The sequence below is a fragment of the Pholcus phalangioides genome, unplaced genomic scaffold (genome assembly GCF_987345545.1).
Source record: "Pholcus phalangioides strain wild (caught in Gottingen) unplaced genomic scaffold, Ppha-v1.0 ptg000002l_1, whole genome shotgun sequence".
Lineage (NCBI taxonomy): Eukaryota > Metazoa > Arthropoda > Arachnida > Araneae > Pholcidae > Pholcus > Pholcus phalangioides.
In genome coordinates, this window is record NW_028301595.1 from 159,055 (window position 1) to 172,169 (window position 13,115).

The window sequence follows — 13,115 nt, forward strand, 5'->3', positions numbered from 1 at the left end:
GTCCGCTTGCTGATTGGCATGCTTGTTTGTCTTGGAAGCGAAAAAAAATTATTACTTAATTACAGAAGGGCAAGGGAGAATTATGTCAATCTTCAATTGACAATAGAAACAATCCAATATACAAATAGGTAATATATAATACATATTATAGAAAGTTAAAGGTATCTTTGCAGCTCTTCGCGTTCTCCTAAAGTCATTCTTTCGCTTTTTCTACGCTTAGTTCTTCCGGGATTGGAGTATGCTGTAAGGTTTCGGAGACCATAACTACAGAGGGACATAAACTTGGTTGAAGGGGTGCAGAGAAGAGCTACGCGTGTCTCTATTGGCACACGGAGCTTGAGTTATGAAGAAAGACTTCTTTTTTTGAATACGTTTAAATTGGATAAACGCAGGTGTCGAGGAGATATGATTGAAGTGTTCAAAATTTTCAACGGGATGGATAGGATGGACCATGAACTTTTAGTACACTCCTGCCAATCGACTGCTTTTACAAGGGGACACTAGTATCGATTGGTGAGGGACAATGCAAGGCTATGGTGTCGCAGGGAATTTTTCTCTAATAGGGTTGTTAATAAATGGAATAGCTTACCCCCGGAGATAGTAAATTCTAACACAATTGACACGTTTGAAAAGAAATATGATAAACATGTTGGGGTAAATCGAGAAGCTATCCATACTTAGAATACGACAACCATAATATTCTTTATGGGCATTAATATTTTATCATGTGTATATATTGTTTATAATTTTTGTGATTGTGTATTTTTGAAATATATGTCATCCACATTTATTACGGGCATCTTTTTCTCAGCCACCTCGTTGGGCATTTTGCCTGTTGTGGCGTTGTATTTTTATTTGTAAATTGTAAGCTAATTACAGTCGAATCCCATTAGAACGAACTCCAAGAGACTGGATAAATCACTTCATAATAACAAAATTTCGTTATAAAGGAGAATTCCAGATTTTTATACTTTTCTTATGTAAACGTATCTGGGGTATTAAAAAAATTTTCGTAAAAATGAGATTTTTGTTATAATTGTATTAGTTAAAGCAGAAATCTGCCGTATTAAGGCACCATTGGCTCTTACTGTTAAACATGAAGGTGAAAGTGGGGATGCTTCTCTGCTAATGGTGTCAGTCCTCTTTACCTTCTCAAAGAAACACAAGGTGCATGTTTAGTTACAAAAATGTGTTTCATAACCACATGTCATCCTTCACGATGTGACACATGCTGCTATTACTACTGATATTCCAGCACAACAATGACCATAAATATAGCTCACAAGTTCCTAGACATTACTTGAAAGGCAACTAAATGAGAGTTTTATGGTGGGTAAAGTCAGAGCCATAACCTGAATACCATCAAGAATTTATGCATTGAATTCAACAGATAAGACGGGAGCAAAGTATTATGTAAATTCAACGGCTTTTTGATTGTGTGAAGAAATGATAGAAAAAATATCCACTGATCATGGGGCAAACTCATTTAGACCATACCAAAACATGGTAAGTAGTTATACAGTCTGAGAACTGCTTGAAAACAAAGTGATGACATATTCTACTTTGTTATGGTGCCGACTGATTTGAATACTTAGTAGGTTTTTGCATTCTTGTTTGATTGTGATGAAAGATTTTTGACCCACCATAAAAGTGATTTTTTTTTCTTCTGATTTTACAACGTGTAGATAGGATCAAAAATAATTACGATACAGCCACCTCTTCGAAAGTAAAATAGTAAATTGACTTGGTGGTAATAGACCAGAGCTGTGTGTAGTTTAAAAGGAAAAACTGTCAATCAACCATAATGAACTAATTTTAATTTTATCAGGATGCCCTGATGTGTTAGTTCATGATTTTTGTTGCACCACTGTCTTGTGCACACAAGAGCTAAGATGTGCCAACTTTTGGAAAACTTAGGAATTCAGAAATCCGGAGATTCTCCCGAGATGGGGTACCCCCTCCCCCTACTCATAGACCAGATCAAAATAAATATTTTTACAAAAACTTTTTTTAATTTTTTTTTGATCAATTGAGAAAAAACTCCAACCCCCACCCAGGCAGATTCTGCATTGCTTCTGAGCAGAATATAATTCAATGTCAGTCTTTCGATGTAGAATATAGAAATCACATCTACATACAGTTCATAAAACATGAGTGTTTCCTTTTGTGGATGCTATCAGTGATTAGTGATTGATAATCTTGGGTATATGAACTCGTTAAAAAAAGTTTTATATTTTCTTTCTGATGACATATTTAATCAGAAGAAGCAATTAAGTTTAAATTAATTGTTTCAAATTAACAATTATTTGAAGTTTTTAAACTTTAAAATAAAAAGCTGCTGACAAAAAACTTATTGTATTTACCGAATAGCTGTTAATGGAATAAAATAATGATTTTATTCCATTACGTGATGAGATAAGAAGTCATGTTTTTGCCAGTAGCTTAAATGTGGCCACCAAGACTTTTTTTTAGGGCTGCCCTCTATGGGTGTTTTCCCTAACGAAGACAGTAGTTATTGACGTGACGACAATGTGAAAGCTCGTGGAAAATCTAATTTTCTGCCAAAATCCAAAAGAATTTGAACAAATCCAGAGAGCAGGAGGAAGAGTGAACAATCTGGAGTCTCCTGCATAAATCCGGAGAGTTGGCAAGTCAGAAAGCTAAATAGATTGGGACCTACAGTTTACAGCAGAATCTGAAAAGCAAAGTGATTTTTTTCCTCATATATCTTGCCCAGGGTTTGGTGCACTAATCTCTCCATGGGTGACTTCTTACAGCAGCAATGTGTTCTCTAATAGAGGCTTTTCCAACCTGGGTTCCGTGAGAGCTTTTTAGGGTTCCGCGGAATCAAAAGAGACGGACCCCAAAAATCATGGAACCCTGGCAGCTTCAAAAACTTTCTTGTTACTTTTTCACTTGCAATTTTTTTTATATTTCTGTTGAGAACAGGTAAGCTAAAATAATGCAGAGAAAATATTGGGATAATCGACCAAAAGGAGACAAATAATATTTGTGTTGGCTTCTTTCTTCTGTTCTTCCTATTCTCGCACACAAGTTCTTCAGACAACAACAGTCAAGAAGTCATCCTATAGGAATTGGTATTCTTAAAACTCTCAAGAGACCTACATGAGAATTTTATGAGGGTCTTCCTTCAAAGATTCGGAATTATCAAATTGTTACTTTGCATTCTGTGTCCAACCCCCAGCCTGCCTTTCTTCCTTATAATTGCCAATTGAGATTCATGGTGTTGGATTCTTATCATTTTTCTGACTAGCAAATCCTAAATAGAAATCCTAAGACAGAGAAAAAGAAAAAGCTTTACTTTCTAACTTGCCTGAGACTATATTTCTCCCATTCTCGCAGATTTGTTACCACAAATGGAACCTCCTTTACACAACGTTCAAAAGGCCACGTGAAATATCGTATAAGGGTGAAAATCGTACAATTGAAACTTCTTTGAAAATGGACACCCCCCCCCCCCCAGACATCACAGAAAATATCACAACAAATTCAATGGTTTCAATTGCATTTTGTTTGTTATATAATAATTCTTGAGAAAAATTACCCACAACATTAAATTTTTCAAAACAATATTATAAATTACTTAAATAACTAATTCACATTTCATCACTGCTGCTTAAATCTTGAGTATTCTTATATTGTTCTCCTGCAGATTTAAAAGAAAAACTAACTTTTCACTTTTTTGTTTTGTTTTCCATATCTAGGCAAAGCAGATAATCATTGGACATCGAATCTAGCTCTCCAAAAGTTGTCTAAAAGAAAAGAACCGAAATACTGGATATCAGTGTTTCTCAAAGTCTCTCAGGAGCATCGCCAACCTTTGTCAAGGGCATTGCGGCAAGCTGTCAGCATTGCTGATTGCCTGTTTAGCGCTCTAAAGGGGTGTTTTTAAACTATTCTGAGCCGGGCTGTAACAAGGGAGGAGCTTGGGAGTATTGGTGACCCGGGCACAGGACCACTGGGGCAAAAATTTCACTCTTTAACTTCTCCCTCAACATTAAAAGAAGGGGGCCTCCTTAATGCGTGCTTGCCCCGGCTGACCAAGCATCTGGCTGCGGCTTCTGATACCGTACCTGTATCTACAATCAGTCAATTAGTCCATCATCAAAGTATAGGGCTTTTGAAGTGACAATATGCAATGAAAAACTATTACAGTGATACATTTTTGTAATTTACAATAATTACATCGATTAAATGTATAGAAATGATCATTCTTGGAAGAAGGTCTCGAGAAAGGCATTGCCATTGGCCTGCATTTTTTTTCTTCCAATTATTCATTTGTTTAATGTTGAAAGAAAAGCATAAGGGAAATTTCCCACGAGTGACCATCATTGTATGTGGGTAAGTTCACCGAAAATGTCAATATTCACACTCCCTAGTAATAGCACATAATCAATCTCGATGTCCAATCGATGTTGGTCATGTAACATCACATGACAAGCAAACATTTAACATGCTTCAGGAAAACAAAAATCTACATGGTCGAATGCTAAAACCAGACCGGACTTTCACTTTCGTGTTTTTCGTTCAAAGTTGGAATTTTTCCTCTCTTTGTGCTCAGGAGAAGCTCGAGCTTACCTGCCGCCCGGGTGCAAAACCTCATATGCCACCCCTAATGGTGACCCTGGCAGGAGGCTGACAGGGCTTCAGTGAAGGCACCTCCAGATAAACCTGATTTTTCCAGAAGAAAACCGCACATCATAGTTTACTGTGCAAAATGTGCATGACCATGTGTCCCGCTTTTGAAGTAGATCTTTGTTTATTTTTATTCTAGAATTTATCTTTCCATTCTTAATAATGCCAGATAAGTTAATTCTTGAAACAGCACTTATCATGTGTGAGCCATCATCACTTATCCTGTGAAGATATGTAACAAGATTATTTTTACTAAGAAATTTTTCAAAAGTGTTTCTAGTATTCCAGGGACCAGCCAAGTGAGAAGCAGAATTTTTTCTTTGCTTTCATTGGCTATTTTGGAACAAATTCTGGGTGAGGCTATCGTACCCCTCCCCCATCCTAGAGCAGGGCCCCTAGGCTGGGATTTTTTGTGAGCCCCTCAGTCAGACTTCTCACGGGACTTTCTATAGTTACAGTCAGCCCCCCGCATTCGCGGTTATTTTTTCTTTATTGGAAACTTTTTTTAGCAACACTCAGCAATCGTCATTCACGTGCTTTGCTTACAAAATTTAAGTTGTGGATGGCTCATTTTTTTAGTGCAACTGATAATGTTTCGCAAAGGCAAAAAAAAAGAAGAAAAAAAGTGAAAACTTTATAAGAAAAATTGGATATACTGAGTATGCTTGACAACAGTAAGTGTGCTGGTGTGGCCCGCCAATGGGGAATCAATTAATCTATGGTAAGATATATCAAGAAAAAGGAATGTGAAATTCGAGCAACCGTGACTGCACCTTTGTCAGTGAAAACTTTGCATCGCCTACGGGATCCCTGTGTTTCTCATACAGAAAGTGTTTATGGGTACAAGATTACTACAAAAAAGGTATTCCAATTGATTGTAACGGAATTTATAACAGAAAAGGCGAAACAATTTTAATGTTCTATAAAGGAAAGGGCTGATGAAAAGTCTATTTCATCAGAATTTTATGCACGTAAAGGGTGGTTTCATAGATAGATAGAACCGCTCACAACCCCGGACTGATGCAAAGCAACTTCCGTTATGTCGAAAAATAGCAGGGTCGTGTCGGAAAATGTTAGCAAAGATTTGTAGCAGTGCCCCCCACTCCTAGCCCCGTGCTCGCAAGTATCGAATCACTCACGTCGTTACGTCATTCTCCCCACGAAGACAGCTATCAACTTGATGTAACGTACAGGCCATTTGACTAAAATGGATATGTAACGTGCCGATGATCCCCCGGCGTAAAAGTCTGTAGTCACCGTCACGTGATCTGTTGTCATAAATGTTACTAGTCTGCAGCTGTGATCGTATGGCGACGATCAAGGCCGATCGTGATGTCCACCTGCGATCGCATGCAAATGAGGTGACCTTGAAGCCGATTGGCTTGATCAGACACGTGCGGTCGGATGTTTTTCCTTTAAATACCGGCCGTACGTTGTAACAGGTCTGATTCTGCATTCATCTAATCTTGTTCTATTCAACTGAAGCCCTCTAGTAGGACGGTTCACCGTCTTGCTACCGTATACATTGGCCTTAAGCTGAATTGTTAAAATGCAATAATTTACATTGTTTGAATCCGTTTTCCGGCAGGTCCGGAATCAAAAATATTAAATAATCTTCACAGTCAAAGTTCTTCATTGCTGATCAAGGTGGTCCGGCCCTCAACCGAGAGGCCCCCCGGAGCTGAGCAAGGTGGTCCGGCCCTCAAACGAGAGGCCCCCTGGAGCTGATCGAGGTGGTCCGGCCCTCAACCGAGAGGCCCCCTGGAACTGATCAAGGTGTTCCGGCTCTCAACCGAGAAAACTTCTTTGATACTGACGGGGAAAGGCTAAAAGGCTAACAACATCGAATGTCCGATCAATATACAAGTTGACTGTTGATGATCATCAATTGGTGAGCCAGTATCTTTACTTTTAACGTCAAATAGAGGGCTCCACGTTATACTAATCTATTGTTAAAATTGACTAACCCTATAATTAATTTGAATAAATAATATTTCATGCGAAAGTTTATTTGCAATCATTTTCCACTTGTCGTTTGCCACTTTATTACTGGATATTTCGAACCGGGCAAGCAACTCCCATAAGGGACGTTACAATTTTGGGGGCTCGACCAGTTCTCAGTAAGTGTGGCAAACCGCGGGTGGAAAGTACTTTCGCTAAAATTTTTATTTTTTGAAATTTAACATTGATTTTGGAAATGAATGCAAATAATCATAGTACGCTGTAAAATTCGGGCGATCATTTGATCAAGGTCAAATCTAAATTTTGCGAAAATGTGATTTAATGTTCTAGTCGTTTTGTGATTTTACATTCTAGTCATTTTCAATATTTAAATGTTGAGACTAAGGACTTTTTCTCCGGTTGCATGATCCTGTAGGAGAGGGGGGAGTGCCTGTCGAAATTAGTGTGTATAATGTGTATTTTGGAGGGAAATGTTATTTCATGTATTTTGGAGGGAAATGTTATTTCATGTATTTTGGAGGGAAATGTTATTTCATGTGTTTTGGAGGGGATAGTGTATTTTATGTGTATTTTGCGGTTTTTAGATAAATGTGATATTTGGTGTGACATTTAGTGTGATATTTTGAGGTAGTGGTGAGGAAATTGAAGTTTTCGGAAGGTTGATAGGGCAGGGCCCTATATCTATATATTGTATTTTGGTGTTGCGATTTCATGCGGGATTTGAAGTTTTTGTTTGAGTGTATAATTATAGTTAGTGTATTTCATGCGGGATTTTTGATATTTTTAGTGTATTGATAGTGTGTATTTAATGCGGGATTGTTTATTATATTGCATTTCATGTTTTCGATAGGTTTCTTTTTCCTCGGGATATGGATTGTTAGGAAAACTGGGCCTTAGAAAAATTCTTAAGAATTTTTCTTTCTGGTGGCAGGGGGAAATGTAACATGCCGATGATCCCCCGGCATAAAAGTGCGTAGTCACCGTCACGTGATCTGTTGTCATAAATGTTACTAGTCTGCAGCTGTGATCGTATGGCGACGATCAAGGCCGATCGTGATGTCCGCCTGTGATCGCATGCAAATGAGGTGACCTTGAAGCCGATTGGCTTGATCAGACACGTGCGGTCGGATGTTTTTCCTTTAAATACCGGCCGTACGTTGTAACAGGTCTGATTCTGCGTTCATCTAATCTTGTTCTATTCAACTGAAGCCCTCTAGTAGGACGGTTCACCGTCTTGCTACCGTATACATTGGCCTTAAGCTGAATTGTTAAAATGCAATAATTTACATTGTTTGAATCAGTTTTCCGGCAGGTCCGGAATCAAAAATATTAAATAATCCTCACAGTCAAAGTTCTTCATTGCTGATCAAGGTGGTCCGGCCCTCAACCGAGAGGCCCCCCGGAGCTGAGCAAGGTGGTCCGGCCCTCAAACGAGAGGCCCCCCTGGAGGTGGTTCGGCCCTCAACCGAGAGGCCCCCTGGAACTGATCAAGGTGTTCCGGCTCTCAACCGAGAAAACTTCTTTGATACTGACGGGGAAAGGCTAACAACATCGGATGTCCGATCAATATACAAGTTGACTGTTGATGATCATCAATTGGTGAGCCAGTATCTTTACTGTTAACGTCAAATAGAGGGCTCCACGTTATACTAATCTATTGTTAAAATTGACTAACCCTATAATTAATTTGAATAAATAATATTTCATGCAAAAGTTTATTTGCAATCATTTTCCACTTGTCGTTTGCCACTTTATTACAGGATATTTCGAACCGGGCAAGCAACTCCCATAAGGGACGTTGCAGATAGCTGAACCCAATGACTAGAGAAAAGAATTGCACGTGCGGCCAGTGTCACATAAGAGCCAGAGACCACATCCTGGGATTTCAAAAGAAGTGTGAGAAAAAAATTTGTAGGACAAATAAAAAGAAGAGAAGTCGGCATGTTTAAGTTGGAGAGATTTGAGAATGGTCTAAATCAGCAGTTCTCAACTGGTGCTCCGCGGAGCCCTTAAGGCTCCTTGTGCACTATCCAGGGGCTCCGCGGCTGCTGGAGGAAAATTTTAAAAAACTGTAAAATAAAAAAATAATAATTATAAATATTTTTAAATAGTAAAAATACATCAGTAACTTTGATGAATAATTTAAAAAATTGGCCTACGGGGCTCCGCCATAGAATTTCTTTATTAAAAAGGGCTCCGTGAGTCAAAAAAGGTTGAGAACCACTGGTCTAAATACACTCATGTCCATAAATTAAGGATAATGCCAAGGATAAATAAAGGTCCAGAAACAAAACAAACGTTACTTATTCATAAAGCCCATTTATTAAACAAAAGATAAAGAACAAAAACGATGGTTTATGTATGATACCATTCATAAAAACTATGATTTTTGCTCCCTGGAGCAATTGTAAAAAATATCTCCTTTACAAAAATTTACTATTACATGGTTGGTATGATGGTTAATACATTGTATGTCTCCTATGTGATGAAATACAGTCTGTACAACGCCTAGGCATGCTGAGTATCAAATTATCGATCTGATCTTGGGGAAGATTACTCCACTCAGAAAGCAATGCTCTCCGAAGTTCCGGTACACATGTAGGAGGTGGTTGACGGGCTGCAACTCGTCGGCCAAGCATGTCCCACACATGCTCTATCGGATTCAAGTCAGGTGAGAATGCCGGCCATTCCATACGGGTTATAGCCTCAGATTCAAGGCATTCATTTACGATGTTTGCTCGGTGAGGACGGGCATTGTCATACATAAACACAAATTCTGCGCCCATGGCACCCCTAAACAAACGTACATGTTGTTCCAGAAGGATGTCCCGATAAATTTGGGCTTTCATGGTTCCGGTTTGAACATGCAGATCTGTTCTGGAACCCAGTATGATTCCACCCCAAACGAGCAATGCTGCACCACTGTAACGGTGTCGTTCAATGATGTTGTCTTGGTGGTAACGGGTAACTGGCATTCCCCATATGAAAGTCTGACGTGAATCAGACTGCAAGCTAAACCTGGACTCATCGAAAAACATCACACAAGCCCACTGTGACGATGTCCACATTGCATGTTCTCTACTTCTGGCTAATCGCTGCCAACAGTGAGTTGCCGTGAGCGGAACACATCTGACAGGCCTGCGAGCATATAGACCAATATCTCCCAAACGTCTGTACACGGTTTGCCTTGAAACTGTGGTACCCGTGGCTGCAGTAGCTGACGAGACAGGTCGGATGTTGTGCTCCGTCTGCTTCTTTTGGCAGTTACTACCAAATACCGGTCTTCATTCGGCGTTGTAACTCGGGGGCAACCTGTACTGTAACGTCTACTGACATTTCCGTTATCTTGGAATCGTTGCCAAAGCCTAGAGATGACACTCTGGGCAATTCCATCTGAGTACGCCCACATTCCAGGCGGCCGATAATTCTACCACGTAAAAAATCGTCATCTGTGTCATAACTATTTGCTTATGGCACTGAGTGCCTTACAGAACTCTTGTGAACAATTTTGCTTCTTTGCCACCATTCGTTATATACCCCCCCCCTTACACTCTCGTCATTGTACGTACTATCGGCATCATCTGGTGCTTTCCTAAAATATACATATCATTCTTGCAGATGTGTGTGATAATTCTACAGGTGAAATTTTTACTTTAGATTTCGATTTCCGTGTGATTCTGAATTATCCTTAATTTTAATTTTATTATCCTTAATTTATGGACATGAGTGTACTTGATGATATGAAGAAGAAATGGCAAAGAGAAGTCACATTAAGGAAACAGTTATTTTCCGGATATTACGCTCGTGATGACTTTTCTTTCCGAGCTCACCTCAGCGTAATATCCGGAAAATAACTGTTTCCTTGATATCTCTGGCTGAGAAAAAAGCCATCTATATCTCTCTAAACCGTCCCACCCGGGGGCCATTTCCTGAAGTTAAGAGAGGCTACTAATGCCTCTACTTCAGCGCCTCACGACACAGTGCGTGAAATTAGGAAGGCAGATTCATGTGTCTCCAGTGGTGTAGATGGTAGCATGCTTGCCCGGTATGCAAGAGGGCCTGGATTCGAGTCCCGGCGGAGACGTGATGACTTTTCTTTCCGAGCTCACCTCAGCGTAATATCCGGAAAATAACTGTTTCCTTGATATCTCTGGCTGAGAAAAAAGCCATCTATATCTAGAAGTCACATTGTTCTTTCAGAAAACATCGCCAACATCGCTGCACCCTCTTCTATATTCCCTTCCACCTTTGCCACCCTGCTCTTTCTCCTGATGTTCAATAAACAAGATATATGAAGAAAAACCTATGGTTTCGGTTATTTGCAGATTTCTGTATTCGCGGTCACTCCCGGAACGTAACCCCCGCGAATACGGGGGGGGGGGGGAACTGTAATTTATAGCGTGAATATTCCAAAAATTATGAGAATTCTCTTCCTATGACCACTCGCTTCACATTTTGGATGAGAATGGTGTATGCTAAAATTCACACTCAACCCATGACCAAGTACAGCGAGTAGTAATTTTTTCCTCTTGTTCTGCATTTTGTTATCAATATTATTTATCCGGGGTCGTAATTACGATTTTTATGAGGGGCAAACATGATTTTGTCACCCTCTCCACTTTTTTTTTCCAATATTTGCCACCCCGTAAAGTTTGGCACCCAGGACAGTTCCAGCCTTGATTTCATCAATAATTTTTTTTATTACTTTCTTGTTCTTTTGACAGCTTCTGGCATTTCGTGAATTTTAACGTGAATACTTAAACGAGAAATCAGTGATACTGTGTATCAGTTGCCAAGATTAAAAAAACTGTTGGTATTTTGCAATACTAATTACATAGTGGTGAAATATGATAGCCCAGGTCGATAAGATACTCGTGAACTGTGCCACAAAATGCTCAGAGATGTCATGTGTTCAATACCCTCTTTTGTCCTTTCCAGTGCCTTTTCTGATACAAGAAACTATTGTGAAAACAGTGACATGTTTGGCATTCAAACCTCCCTCAGTGAGAGAAGAAAAAAAAGCTGTTCGGAATCGACTTTGAACTGTATAAGTATGTTGCTCAGAGAATGAATGTGGATGAGAAAAAAAAAGATTAATGAGCTGAAAGATTAAATGTTTTTCGTTATCCTGAAGCTATGTGTATAACCAGACCAAATGAAAAAAACAAGAACAAAAAAACTGACATTTCCATTGATCCATAGCTTATGTTAAAATAACAAATTCGTGATTTAAAAATTTCAAAGTGAGTTTTTTTAGCAAGCTTGACAAAATTAACATTTTTACTAAAACGATGAAATAACTGAATATTGTGAAAAAATAATTCTGCCCCGTAAAATATGGATCATATGGTCACACTGTGTAACTCACGAATACATATATATTTTTGACACTTTTATCTACCGCAAGTGAGGATTCTTGTTTCGCAGAGCGAATACAGGACACTCTGTATATTGAAGAAATATTCAAAATTTGTTAAGGGTTCCGCAGAATAGCTTCGTTACCATCAAGGGTTCAGAGCAAGCTTTCACGTTGGAAAACCCTGCTCTAATAGGTTATTATGTACCCTTGCATCAGGAAAGATTCTGACAAGGACAAATCAGGTATCAAACTCCTCTGACCATCCTGGCTTCAGACAATAATTTAGTATAATCATATAGAATTATAATTTGGAGTGGAAAATAATTTAAGAACCAGCCAAATATTAGAGCAAAAAATATATTTTTCATGACTCTAAAATGGCAAAAATTAGTGGGTTTTTTTAGCTTGTCCAAGATTGGCTCTCAAAGCAGAATATTCTGTTTTGTTCTACAGCATTCCTTTAGCCGACAGAGAATGTTCTGAAGTAAAAATTGCTGTAAAAGCCGTGAAAACACTAAATTAAGGAAAGAGATTTTTTGGATATCATGCTGAGGTGAACTCACAAAGAAAAGTCACCTGTCTCAGCTGGGAACTGAATACAGGTTCACCTGCAAACCGGGCAAGTGTGCTACCATAGCCACCAACTACTACTACTACTAAACTAGATATGCACCTTGTCCATATTCCTGCTACCATAGCTACTGGAAACACTATCTTATTTTCCATACTTCACACACTGTGGCGTGAGACTACTGATGCTCCTACTTCAGGACCTGGGTCGATTCCCCAGCAAAGACCAGATAACTACCCTCCCCCCCACCCCCAGTCCACCTCGGCATGATATACAGTAAAGATCTATTTCCTTGATGTATTAGGCTGAGAAAAAGCCATCTCACTCTTGCTGCTGTGTGTGTGTTATTTTTCCTTAATTTCTTAAAACTCTTCCCCAGCTTGTTCTGTGATGTACGTCACAGTTTTTGGTAGATTCTACTTTTGGGGACTGGGCAACCTCTTTCCATGTTGGTAGACATGCTGACATAATTTAAAAAAAAATTATGTTGTTATAAGACTCTAATTTATAGTTGTCAAACATATATAATTTTAGGCGCCAAATGTTCTATGTCACTATGGCAACCCT

At 39.0% G+C, this 13,115-nt stretch overlaps 1 protein-coding gene across 1 annotated transcript in view; it reads right to left on the minus strand.

Moving 5' to 3' along the window:
* The window catches only part of LOC149089020 (putative protein phosphatase 2C T23F11.1), an 87,556-nt gene that overhangs the window by 11,236 nt on the left and 63,205 nt on the right, over positions 1–13,115 (minus strand). The gene's annotated exons all lie outside the window — the stretch shown is intronic.